A 12,502-nucleotide genomic window follows, 5' to 3' on the forward strand; every position below is an offset into this window, starting at 1 on the left:
TTCACCAACTGAAGTGTGGTGCTTGTGTGGGCTTTCTGCTGCCTTGCGTATTGCAGACTCCACTCCACTCCAGAGCTCCCTATTTCCCACCCTTGAGTGAGACATTTCATATGTCTTTAGTGCAGTTAGGCTGTGTCATCACATTCCACATACTGTCTTGGGATTCTTCCACTCTCCTAAATGATTTTTGTAAAAATTGTGTACATTAAGATTTATATTTTATGCTGTAAATCTCTATGGATTTTGATAACTGCTTTATGTCTTATAGCTGGAACCACAGTATTACCAGTATAGAGTACTTTTACCACCAGAAAATCCCCCATGCCCTACTCATTCACCCTGCCCTGAGCCCTGATGACCACAGATCTGTTACCATCACTATTATTTTACCTTTTCCAGAATGACCAATAGGTTGGATTAGGTTCTCTACACTGGCTTCTTTTACTTAGTGACATACACTTACAATTCTTTTGTGTCTTCATAGCTTGACAGCTCTTTTCTTTTCATCACTGGTGGTACTCAGTCCTATGAATGTGCCAGCTTGTCTATCTGTTCACCTATTGAAAAGTATTTTGGTTGCTTCTAGCTTTTGGCAGTCTGAATAAAGCTGCTATAATCATTTGTGTGCAGGCCTTTGTGTGAATGTAAGTTTTCAACCTGTGTGGGTGAGACCAGGGAGTGTAGCTGAAGGTGGTCTGGTGAGAGCACAGTTAGATGACAGAGAACCAGCAAGCTGCCTTGCCAAGTGCCTTGCTGTTCTGCATCCCTACGTGTGATGAAGGAGTGTTCCTACATCCTTGCCAGCACTTGTTAGATTCAATTTTTTGGATTTTAGCAATTCTAACAGGTATGATGTTGTGTTTCCTTGCTCCAGTGTATACTTCACTAACTTTGCCAGGTTTTATGTATGTATGTGTGTGTGTGTGTGTGTGTGTGTGTGTGTATGTGTATATATATATTTAGTTGTCAATGGACTTTATTTTGTTTATTTATATGCAGTGCTAAGAATTGAAATCAGTGCCTCACACATGCTAGGCAAGTGCTCTACCACTGAGCCACAATCCCAGCCCTGCCAGGTTTTTATTTGAGCTATTTTTGAAAACTGACCCTCTTCTGTCTTTTTGTTACTGTACGACTTATCCACATATCTCCCACTGACAATGGAAATGTTGGTTTGTGGTCAGCATCTTGTTAGCTTGAGCTGTTTTTGAGGTCTATATTCTTCTTACCCATTATGATTACACATTTTTTTGGAGGCTGCTTCTTTTGTATAATTTATAGTACGCTCTTGCTGCCCTTGCAGTGAACCATACAGGTCCTCAGCTGCTAGGACCACATGGGAATTTTGGGATGAGTGTATTATCAAGACTTAGGAAATTACTTCCACTAGGAATATAGTTCCAGATTTCAGCATGCCACCATAGCTCAGAATCTGCCCTTGGCCTCCTTTGATCATTCTGAGAAACACCCTACCAGTCAGCCCCATGGCCTCACCTTCCAGGTCTCTGTCCTCCAACTTGATGATCACTTCTCCTTTTGGTTTGGACAGAGTGGGCTGAGTCTCTGACCTTGCTCTTGCTTCCCCTCTGCCAGGCCTGTGTGTCTGCAGATTCCATGCCCAGTGCTGCCCACATGGCTTGCCCATACAGGCTTGTCCTCCACTCAGTTCTCCTGCTCTCCCCAGGAAGTGGCAGTGTTAGCTCTTGCACCAGTGATCACCTTCTGAGGGCAGAGGGAAGGCCCTACCCTACCTGGCACTAAGGCCATTGGCACGTCTGTCCCTTCTTTCTTTATACACACCATGAGTGCACCCTGAAGATGTGCCTACATCTCTGACCCTGCTGGCAGCCTGTTAGAGGGCTTCACCTGCATGGCCCCGAGTTGGAAGTGTACCGCAGGCAGAAGGACTCTGAGCCCTCTCCTTTGGGCCATTCACCCAGGTCCCTGGGATGAGAGTCTGCCTAATTCCCACCATGCTGCTGAGGGTGACAGGGAAGATGTATAGCCATGTGACATGTGGCCAGTCCACTCCACAAAGGTTCTCTGTGTGCATAGGCTTAAGCTCCCCTTGTGTCATAGGTAGACCCTTGTCCTGTGAATCTTGTTCTTGCCTACTTCTGTGGAAGTCTCATGAGGAGATCCAGATGGCACAGCTCTAAAGGGCACTTGCCATGAGTGGAGCTGGCAGGACTGGAAGTGGCTGTGGGTGAGTTGGTGTGTGGTGGGACATTGCTGTAGACGCCTGTGGACTTTGTAAAACTGTCCATTTAGGCCACACTAACTTTACAGCAAAAGATTTTTTTTTCCCATTTGATATTAAGCTTTTTTTTTTTGCCTGTTGTGACTTTTTTACTTTATAAACTTTAATTTTTAAAACTTTTTAATACTTTTGTAGTAACACTTTAAACAGAAGCATATTGTGTGTTTATTGCAAAAAGTATTTTATATTCTTTATATTCTTATTCTGTAAATGTTTTTCTATTTCTAAATTAAATTTAAAGAAAAAATTTTAAGTATTTGTTAAAAACTAAGAGAAGCAGTCATGTTAGCGTAGGCCTGTGCAGGGTCACAATCATCAGTGTCACAGTCTTATACCTCCACTTCTTGTCCTGCTGGAAGGTCTTCAGGGCAGTGGCATGCGTGGAGCCATCATCCTCTGTGATAACAGAGCCTTTTGGAATCCGGGAGCTGGCTGAGGCGGCCGTACTGCAAGCTGTGCTTTTTCCAAGCAGAAAGAATGTGCTCTAAGACAGTGATTGAAGTGTAGTGTGGTAAACAATAAACAGGCATCATCATTGCCAGTATGAACTGTGTGCTTTAGCTAGTGGTGAGCTCTCTACTGGGATGCAGTGGGCCGCAGCAGGTTTGTTAGACCAGCACCACCATGTGAGCATGGCATTAGGCTGTGGCATCGCCACTGCTGTCACACTGCCAACCAGGGACTGTTTAGCTCAATTATGATCTGTTGTTGTTTGTCTTGCTGTGTTTCCCAGGCTGGTCTCCAACTCTCAGGCTCAAGCCTCTGTGCCTCAGTCTCCTGAGCAGCTGGGACTACAGGGGTATGCCACCATGCTTAGCGCAGCTGCAATACAGTTTGATGGGGCTTCCTGATTATGTGTGGTCTGTCCTTGACCAAGACACCATAGGTGGTATACGACTAGCTAATAGCCAAACCTCAGAGTACATAGAGAATTTATCTATGTGTAATAACTAAAGTTTAGAATGTAGAGGAAAAATGGCTGAATTGAATTAGTAATCAAAAAACTTAACTCATTGCAATCAAGTGAGGTATTTTGATGTTCCTTTTTTAGTAATCAATAAGTCAAGTGCACACACAAAAATAAAAGTATTCATGATTTTAGAGGTAAAATACATTGAGCTTTATGTCTTCACCATATAAAAATGTGGCCAACTATAGTGCACATATTCTCTTGAGGCACAAAAAACGGTCCCCAAATCTGTCTGTGTATTTGGTCACAAAGTAAGTTGCACATTCTCTCAGACCATGTTCTTTGATCAAAGTAGTTAAGTCAGAACTCAATAATAAAAGCGCAGAGAAAGAAGACTTTTATATAAGACATTTTAAAACACTGAAAAAGCATTCTATTTAAGGAGGAAGTTCCAATGGAAATATCTAGAATTGAACAACTCTAACAATATAAATAAAAACCTTGTAGTTGTGCAATGCTTGACTGTAGATCCATTATTTAAGTGTCTAAGAACTTAGCAAAAAGTAGAAGAAAAGAAGGTTAAGAATGGAAGTCAACAAAATGGAAAAAAGCATTTTTATCTTTTATCTTTTATTCCTTTAATATGACATGTCACATTGATTGACTTTTGAAAGCTAAACCAACCTTGCTTTTTTTTTTTTTTTTTTTTTTTTGTAAATCCTATTCGGTGATGGTGTGTGATTCTTTTTTATCATGTATTTATGGATTTGGTATTTTGTTGTGAAGTTGTGCATCTGTTCACGAGAGATATTCGTCTGTAATTGTCCTCTGAGATCTCTGTCTGGTTTTGGTGTCTGGGAACCATGGGCCTCATGAAGTGAGGTGGGATTTATCCTTTCCTCCTTTGCATTTTGGGACAGTTAGTGAGGGATTGATGTCAATTCTTCTTTAAGCATTTGGCATAATTCACCAGTGAAGCGACCTGATCCTGGACCTGGTTCCTTATGGAAGTTTTTTGATTACTAATTCAATCTGTTGGGGTTTATTCAGCTTTCTATATTTTCTTGAGTCAGTGTTTATAGTTTGTACGTATTTCTAGGAACTTGTTCACTTCATCTAGTTTATCTAATTTGTTGATGTGAATTGCCCATAGTGTCTCCTTGTAATACTTTCTCTGTAAATTTGAAAGTAACATCTGCTTTCATTCCTAGTTGAGTCTTCTCTTTCTCTTTTTTCAGCCTGGAAAAAGGTTTCTCAGTGTTGCTCTTTTCAAGGAGCCAGCTTTTGGTCTTGTTTTTCTACTGTTTATTTTTGCTTGAGCATTAGCTAGTTCCTTTAATCTGCTTGATATGGGATTGGTTTTCTCTGTTTTTCTTGTTCCTTAAGGTGGGAATTTGGCTTACTGATCCTCCTTCTCTTTCAAATGCAGGTGCTCAGAGCTGTGGAGGAAGCCCTGCTCTGCCCTCCCTGCTGTGGCTGCTGCTCCTGACTGCAGAGCTCTCCTGGAACTGGGGAAGGGGATGGGAGCAGGGTAAGTGACAGTGCCACAAAGCTTGCCATTTTTGCCAAGATTCAGTTTGTTTGTTTGTCTTTTTTTCCTTGAACAGATGACCCTTGGATTGCTGCAACCTCTTGATTAATTTGCGGAGTTCTTAAAAGTTAATTATGACCGTTTTTTTCCAGTTTTCTCTTTGATTTTATGGAGGGGAGAGCTGTTGGTGGTCATTACCCTGCCATTCCCAATGATGTCGGTTACCTACTATGTTTTATACTTGATTTTTTTTAACTGAATGTGGTTGCTACAGGATATTTTATGGAGAATGATTAACTGCTTTTAAATGTCACAAGGAAATAATTTGTATAAAAGTAGCCATCAAATTTTAGAAAAGAACAGCAGTGCAGGGCTGCTGATTGTGATGTCAGAACATTCTAGAAAGCTGAGGAAGGGAGAACAATGTGGGGCTAGTGAGAGGCAAGTAGTCTGGAGCCTGGCTCCTGAAAGGGGGAAGGGTGTGGAAGTTCTCTCTTGTGTCAAACACACAGGTGGAATGCAGGGAGTGAGTATGTGCCTTTGTGTCACAGCCATGGCCAGATAGACAAGCCTGTGGTGCCCTAGCACGTAGCTGTGTGACTAAGGCTGTGGAGAGGGTCGGCTCCACATGGGCATGGGCAAGTGGGGACTACCAAGGGGAGGGTGCAAGCCAGGCCATCGCTGGGAGATTGACAATGAGGAATGGACAGGGGCATGGGTAGAGAGAGGTTACTCTAGAAGCAGAAGAGGGAAACATTTTTAGTGTAACTACAGAGTCATGGTAATACATCTGGAGCTGAGCAATCACCAGAACCCAGAACCTCCACAGGCAGAGTCCCCACGCACTGCGTCCCGAGGTTGGCTAGAGAAAGTGGCATTGTGCAACAACCATGTGACTCTGGACTTGGCATCTCCAGATGGACATGAAAAGGCAGCCAGCAGTGGGAAACAGCAGGTGTTTGTATAGGAAGAATATCGCTGCTGTTTGTACTTTATTCTGGGATCAATATGTTAAATACACATACTAATCAGTTTTTTTTTAAATATTTATTTTTTAGTTTTTGGTGGACACAACATCTTTATTTTTTTAAATTTTTATGTGGTGCTGAGGATCGAAAACAGCATCCCATGCATGCCAAGCAAGCACGTTACCGCTTGAGCCACATCCCCAGCCCCACTAATCAGTTTTTAAAAACCAGTTTTAGTAGTGTTAGCGACTTATTCTTATTAGTGACTTATTAAACACATATGCAGTAAAAACGTGCAGAAAGCAGTGTTCACAGAATTTATTACTGCATCTAGACCTTTGAAAGATATCTGCACAACAGTTTTAGTTCCCCATCACCTCTTTGGTTCCCCTCGTAGGGTTGCAGTGGTTATACCGATGCCTCTCTTGCCTTGCTTCTGTGGAACAGGTTAGCAGTAGCATCTCAGACCAATAGGAAGCAGGCTGCACATGTCAGACCAGTGAGTTGATAAGATCGGAGACTTGGTTGCACATTCTGAGATGATTTGGACTTTGAGTTCAGCTTGAGCTCCTGTTTTAGACTTGGAACTAGAATGATCATTTATTCTTTTGAGTGCAGAGATGGCTGCAGTGTGGCTGGAGACCCATCTGGGCTGCCTCCAGATGTTTTGTTTTATGGTCAGACACCATGTTTCAGGCCCTGTGATTTTTTCCTCCCTCAAGTTATGGAAGCAGTTATTTGGCAATTCACCCCATCACTGCAAAGAGAAGGATGAGAGTCTAAACTCTTGGCTCCAGAGTGTCTATGAGTATTCATGGAGTCTAACTTTGGTGAGAGAACTGGAGACAAATCTTTATACATTGAGATCACAGTGAGTTCTACCCTGGTTCAATTTTATTCTATTATACTTTGGTCCATCTAAAAATTATTCTAATATAAAAATGCCAGAATTTTTTCTCTTCAGTGTACCTAAATTTGTTGAAATTTTGACTAGAAATTAATGATGCCTCTTTCTTTCTGCACACCTCTTGTCTCTCACTGATTCCACCCAGTTATATCACTGTCAGGTGCTGAGCAGGCATTTCACTAACCAACATGGAAGGGTGCTGAACCTCTGTTCACAGATGAGGAAAGTGCACGTGTGTCATCATAGACTGTCTTACTGGCATGGGTCTTTAAAGGTTTACAGTGTAGGGTTGTGGTCACAAATCAGAGACCAAGGGTGCCATCTCATGTGTCTGAGAGGTTGACTGTCAGAGGCATTTGGAGGACTCTTTGTCCATGTGTATCAAAAACTTCAAAAATATTTATCCACTTTGGCTGGAAATTCTAATGAATTTGCCTTCAGAAGACAGTCAGATAAGTGTTATATTTACACATGGAAAATGTTTATTATAGCATTGCTTAAATAATTCACAATTGGAAACAGTCCAAATGCCCAACAATAGAGGACTTAATGATAACTATATTCTACAGCACAATAGAACATTAGGCATCAACTTGTGTCGTAGAAAAGATTCATGACATGAAAAAGCTGGCAGTATATGTGAAAATAGTATGGCATGAAATGCAGGTGAGTGTGTGTGTGCCTGGTCTGTGGCACATGTGCATTTAAGGGCTTTGGGAAGTTCAGCCTTAGCATTTGTCTCTGAGAGCTGGAATTGCTGCTGATCTCTGTTGCACAAATTTCTGAATTTTGTAAATTTTCCTCAATGAATACATACCACTTACATATTCATAGGAAAATGAATATATGTTGTTATTACTCGATGTGAATATTAATCTGATCTTTGAGCTGCCGAAGCATTTTCTAAGCATAAAAGTAATCCAGGTAATCTTGAATACTAGATGTTTGATTTTCATAGATTTCTTTGGATGTCAGTACACATTGTTAAAAGGCTAAAAAAAACTCATGAAAAATTTCTCCAGATGTTACAGATATAGATATACTACTTTGTTCTGAAAGAACATATAATTGATGTCATTTGTTTTAAAAATAGGTAGATGTGCTTAGGAGAAAATACTGCTGTTTGTGGAAAATGCTTGGAGGTGCTTTTAGACACGTTTCTTGCACTTTTCTATACTTTTCATGCTTTCCACACAGAGGGCAGGTGGCCATTGTGTTGGATAGTAGGCCGGGGCTACCTCTGCAGGGAACCTGCCATCCTGGGAGGTTCTGAGGCCGAGCTGTGCAGGACAGATTCTTTGTCACTGATGGATTACCATCTGGAAAGTCCAGCAGATGTATTTAGGCAACTTCAGTACTTCCTGTATCTGGTCCTGGTGATGAGAGTTGACCCTCTCTGAGAACTAGGACAGTATCAATAATGCAGTTTAAATTTAAACTTAGTAGGTCCATGTACTGACATTAAAGTAAAAACCCTTTTATATATTATTGCAAGTTGATCATGAATAAAGTCCATAAATATAATTTAGAAAGACTGAAACGTGTATCTGTGCTCGCACTCACCTGAAATATGTGGGTGGAAGCGAGCAGGTATGTGAGAAGACACTGAACCCACGTGCCGAGGAACTCAGTGTCCCCAGTGTCTGCATGGAGGAAAGGATATGTGGGTGACCAGACCCTGGAAAGGTTGGGTATGCATGGTCTGCGTCCTTCAGCCTTGTCACTTGCATCACAGCCAAGCAGTGGCCTCAGGATGCTGCTTTTTGAGGTGTGGAGTAAGAGCTCAGCCCTGACTGAGTCCTTCTTTCTGTGAGACTGTCTCCAAGAGGGCTCATTACTTAGAAATGATGATTACCTGGTGATTCTGTGGAGGGAATTGGGATGGGTCATCCTTGCTTGTCCTCACCCCATGGAGGCCTCTTTCCCCTTGTTTCCCCACCTTCTGCTTCTTGTTGGCGCTGTAGAACTCTGTCTACTTTCTTACAGGGGGCAAGCTGATGAGATACTTTGTCCCCTAGACCTGGAGAAATTCAACCAAGCTACCCTAAAGTCAGATCCTTGCTGTGGTCTGCTTAGTATTTGGATAAAAATAGTAGTATTTGCTCTTCTTCCTCCAGTGAGATCTGTCAAAGTCTAAGCCCTTGCAACACATTTAGCAAAAATGGGACCTATGAGCAGATTTCTAGGAGTCACATTACCAGCTGTGCCCAGCTTAAAACCACCAACATAATAGCGTCATTGTGAGACTGAGAATGACAGGGGGCATCAGATGTATGGGTGTAGGGGGTGGTATGGTGAAGGAGGTAAGAGCCAGGGAAAACCAGCTTTGGGATGGAGGCCTCAGTGGATCTAGAAGGAGCCCTCCTCCCATAGCTGGAGCAGTGCTGCTGGCTCTGTTTCAGGCTGGTGGAATGCAGAGGCTGTGTCTGTCAGAACCATTCCTCCAGAAGTAAGGAGCATGTCTACACTAGGTGCATGCTCTGGTTGGATGCTGCAGTATTCTATGAAACTCTGTGTACCTAAAAGTAGGAAAATTACAGATAAGAGCTCAAGGCATCCAGCATGATCAGAGGCATAGCAGGAGACTTATCACTCTTATCATTTTGTCTATTAATCTCTGATGAACATGTTCTGTTGTGGGTGTGTGGTTTCATGTACAATGCTGGGGAGTATCTGTCTGCAAACCCGTGCCAATGCAGGAGCCTGGGCTATGGGTTCCTGTGGGCCCAGGACCCATCAGCAGTAGCTCTGCTGAGTTCCTACCCATTCAAAGCACCTGAATCCTGAGCAGATGATGTCTGATCAGAGGTTCTTGTGAATTGCAAGCATTTCATGTTAGGTACCATGCCTTTCCCTGTCAAAAGGTCTGTTTCATGATGTGATTTTAAAATGTGGCAGTTTTTGCTTCACATATTTGGCAGGGGTTTGCCCCCTTCTATCCTGGATGGTGCTCTTGCCCTGGGCCCTAACTGTTCTGGAGCATAACCCCCTGTTCACATCGCTCAGGTGGCCTTCTCTCCTATCTGAGGGTTACAAATACTTGATACAATCTGGTCTGTCTGTCCCTGTCTAATGGACATTTTTGATCTTGTAGGTCATCTGTGTTTAGATTTCTTTGTCTGTGTGAAGAATCTGAAGGAAGACATCTTCCCATGACCTGTGTGCTTTATTGCTGTAGATAGTTCTGGATGGTCTGGACAATATTCATTTGTCTTTCTCTGTGGGACCATCACTTTTGTGTGCTTATTTGCCATCCATATGTTTTCTTTGGTGATGTGTCTGATCTCATATTTTGCCCACTTTTAAAATTGTGTTGTTTGTTTTTTGTCTGTAATAATTTCTGTCTATCATTCTTGATGTTGTTAATTTGTATCTTCTTCCCTTTTTCCCTGGTTATTCTGGCTCAATGTTGATCAATATTATTGATCTTGATCAAAGAGCCAACTTTTAGTTTCATTAATTTTCTGTATTTTTTTCTACTCTTTTTTCTTTCTGCTTACTTTGTCCTTTAGTCTTAGGTAGCATAGGTAATTGATTTGAGACCTCTTTCTGGTTTTTCCTAATATATATATAATTTTGTGCTGTAAATTTCTCTTTTGCTGCATCCCACAAACTATTGTGTTTTCATGCTTATTTGGGTTAAAATTCTTTTGAATGTTTGTCACAATTTCTTCTTTGACCTGTATTATTTAAATGTATGCTCTTTATTTTCCAAGTATTTGGAGGACTTTTCAGATGTTAGTGGTTTTTAATTTAATTGATTTCCTTTTTATTTATTTTTTTTAATAGTTGTTCAAAACATTACATAGCTTTTGACATATCATATTTCATATATTTGATTCAATTGGTTTATGAACTCCCATTTTTACCCCATATACAGATTGCAGAATCACATCGGTTACACATCCACATTTTTACATACTGCCATACTATTGTCTATTGTATTCTGCTGCCTTTCCTATCTGCCGCAGTCCGGCTACAGCAAAATAACCTGGGGGTGACGAGCAACTTGTGTACATTGATACAGCAGGAGTGGGAGCCGTTTATTATAGGACAGGAGGGGTATATATACATTCCACACAGCTTATCTTAATTAACATAAACTAGATACAGCAGTCAACCAATAAGGAATCTCCACACTTAATGGCTCGCTGGCGTTACTTCACAAACCACTCCCTCTGGCAAAATGCCAGGCGCCATCTTGACTTGTTTACAGACCCTAACACCTATCCTCTACTATCCCCCCTCCCCTCCCCTCCCATCTTCTCTCTCTACCCCATCTACTGTACTTCATTTCTCTCCCTTGTTTTTTTCCCCCCTTTCCCTTCACCTCCTCTTATATGTAATTTTGTATAACGATGAGGGTCTCCTTCCATATCCATGCAATTTCCCTTCTCTCTCCCTTTCCCTCCCACCTCTCATCCCTGTTTAATGTTAATCTTCTTCTCAGGCTCTTCCTCCCTATTCTGTTCTTAGTTGCTCTCCTTATATCAGAGATGACATTTGGCATTTGTTTTTTAGGATTGGCTAGCTTCACTTAGCATAATATGTTCTAGTGCCATCCATTTCCCTGCAAATGCCATGATTTTGTCATTTTTTAGTGCTGAGTAGTACTCCATTGTGTATAAATGCCACATTTTTTAATCCATTCATCTATTGAAGGGCATCTAGGTTGGTTCCACAGTCTAGCTTTTGTGAATTGTGCTGCTATGAACATCGATGTAGCAGTATCCCTGTAGTATGCTCTTTTAAGGTCTTTAGGGAATAGTCCAAGAAGCGGAATAGCTGGGTCAAATGGTGGTTCCATTCCCAGCTTTCCCAGGAATCTCCATACTGCTTTCCACATTGGCCGCACCAATTTGCAGTCCCACCAGCAATATACAAGAGTACCCTTTTCCCCACATCCTCACCAGCACTTGTTGTTGTTTGACTTCATAATGGCTGCCAATCTTACTGGAGTGAGATGGTATCTTAGGGTGGTTTTGATTTGCATTTCTCTGACTGCTAGCGATGGTGAGCATTTTTTCATGTACTTGTTGATTGATTGTATGTCCTCCTCTGAGAAGTGTCTGTTCAGGTCCTTGGCCCATTTATTGATTGGGTTATTTGTTATCTTATTGTTTAATTTTTTGAGTTCTTTGTATACTCTGGATATTAGGGCTCTATCTGAAGTGTGAGGAGTAAAAATTTGTTCCCAGGATGTAGGCTCCCTATTTACCTCTCATTGTTTCTCTTGCTGAGAGAGTTTAAGTAAGTCCCATTTGTTTATTCTAGTTATTAACTCTTGTGCTATGGGTGTCCTATTAAGGAATTTGGAGCCCGTCCCCACAATATGTAGATCGGAGCCAACTTTTTCTTCTATCAGATGCAGAGTCTCTGATTTGATATCAAGCTCTTTGATTCATTTTGAGTTAACTTTTGTGCATGGTGAGAGAAAGGGATTCAGTTTCATTTTGTTGCATATGGATTTCCAGTTTTCCCAGCACCATTTGTTGAAGATGTTATCCTTCCTCCATTGCATGCTTTTAGCCCCTTTGATAGTTGTAATTTTGTGGATTGGTCTCTGTGTCCTCTATTCTGTACCATAGGTCCACCCGCCTGTTTTGGTACCAGTACCATGCTGTTTTTGTTACTATTGCTCTGTAGTATAGTTTGAAATCAAATTACTAACATATGGGATGAAAAAGGCAATATCACAACAGACATTACAGATATACAGAAGATAATTAGAAATTATTTTGAAACCCTATATTCCAATAAAATAGAAGATAGTGAAGATATCTATAAATTTCTTAAGTCATATGATTTTTCCAGATTGAGTCAGGAAGATACACACAATTTAAACAGACCAATAACAAAGGAGGAAATAGAAGAAGCCATCAAAAGACTACCAACCAAGAAAAGCCCAGGACCGGATGGGTATACA

At 41.3% G+C, this 12,502-nt stretch overlaps 1 protein-coding gene across 6 annotated transcripts in view; it reads left to right on the forward strand.

Moving 5' to 3' along the window:
• The window catches only part of Pcbp3 (poly(rC) binding protein 3), a 223,477-nt gene that overhangs the window by 51,310 nt on the left and 159,665 nt on the right, over positions 1 to 12,502 (forward strand). For all 6 annotated transcript variants that reach the window (XM_026381287.1, XM_026381286.1, XM_026381282.1 and 3 more), the window contains exon 2: positions 4,600 to 4,701. The gene's annotated coding sequence lies outside the window, so the exon portion shown is untranslated. The remainder of the gene's footprint in view (positions 1 to 4,599; positions 4,702 to 12,502) is intronic.

The sequence above is a fragment of the Urocitellus parryii genome, chromosome 2 (assembly GCF_045843805.1).
Source record: "Urocitellus parryii isolate mUroPar1 chromosome 2, mUroPar1.hap1, whole genome shotgun sequence".
In the NCBI taxonomy this organism is placed as follows: domain Eukaryota; kingdom Metazoa; phylum Chordata; class Mammalia; order Rodentia; family Sciuridae; genus Urocitellus; species Urocitellus parryii.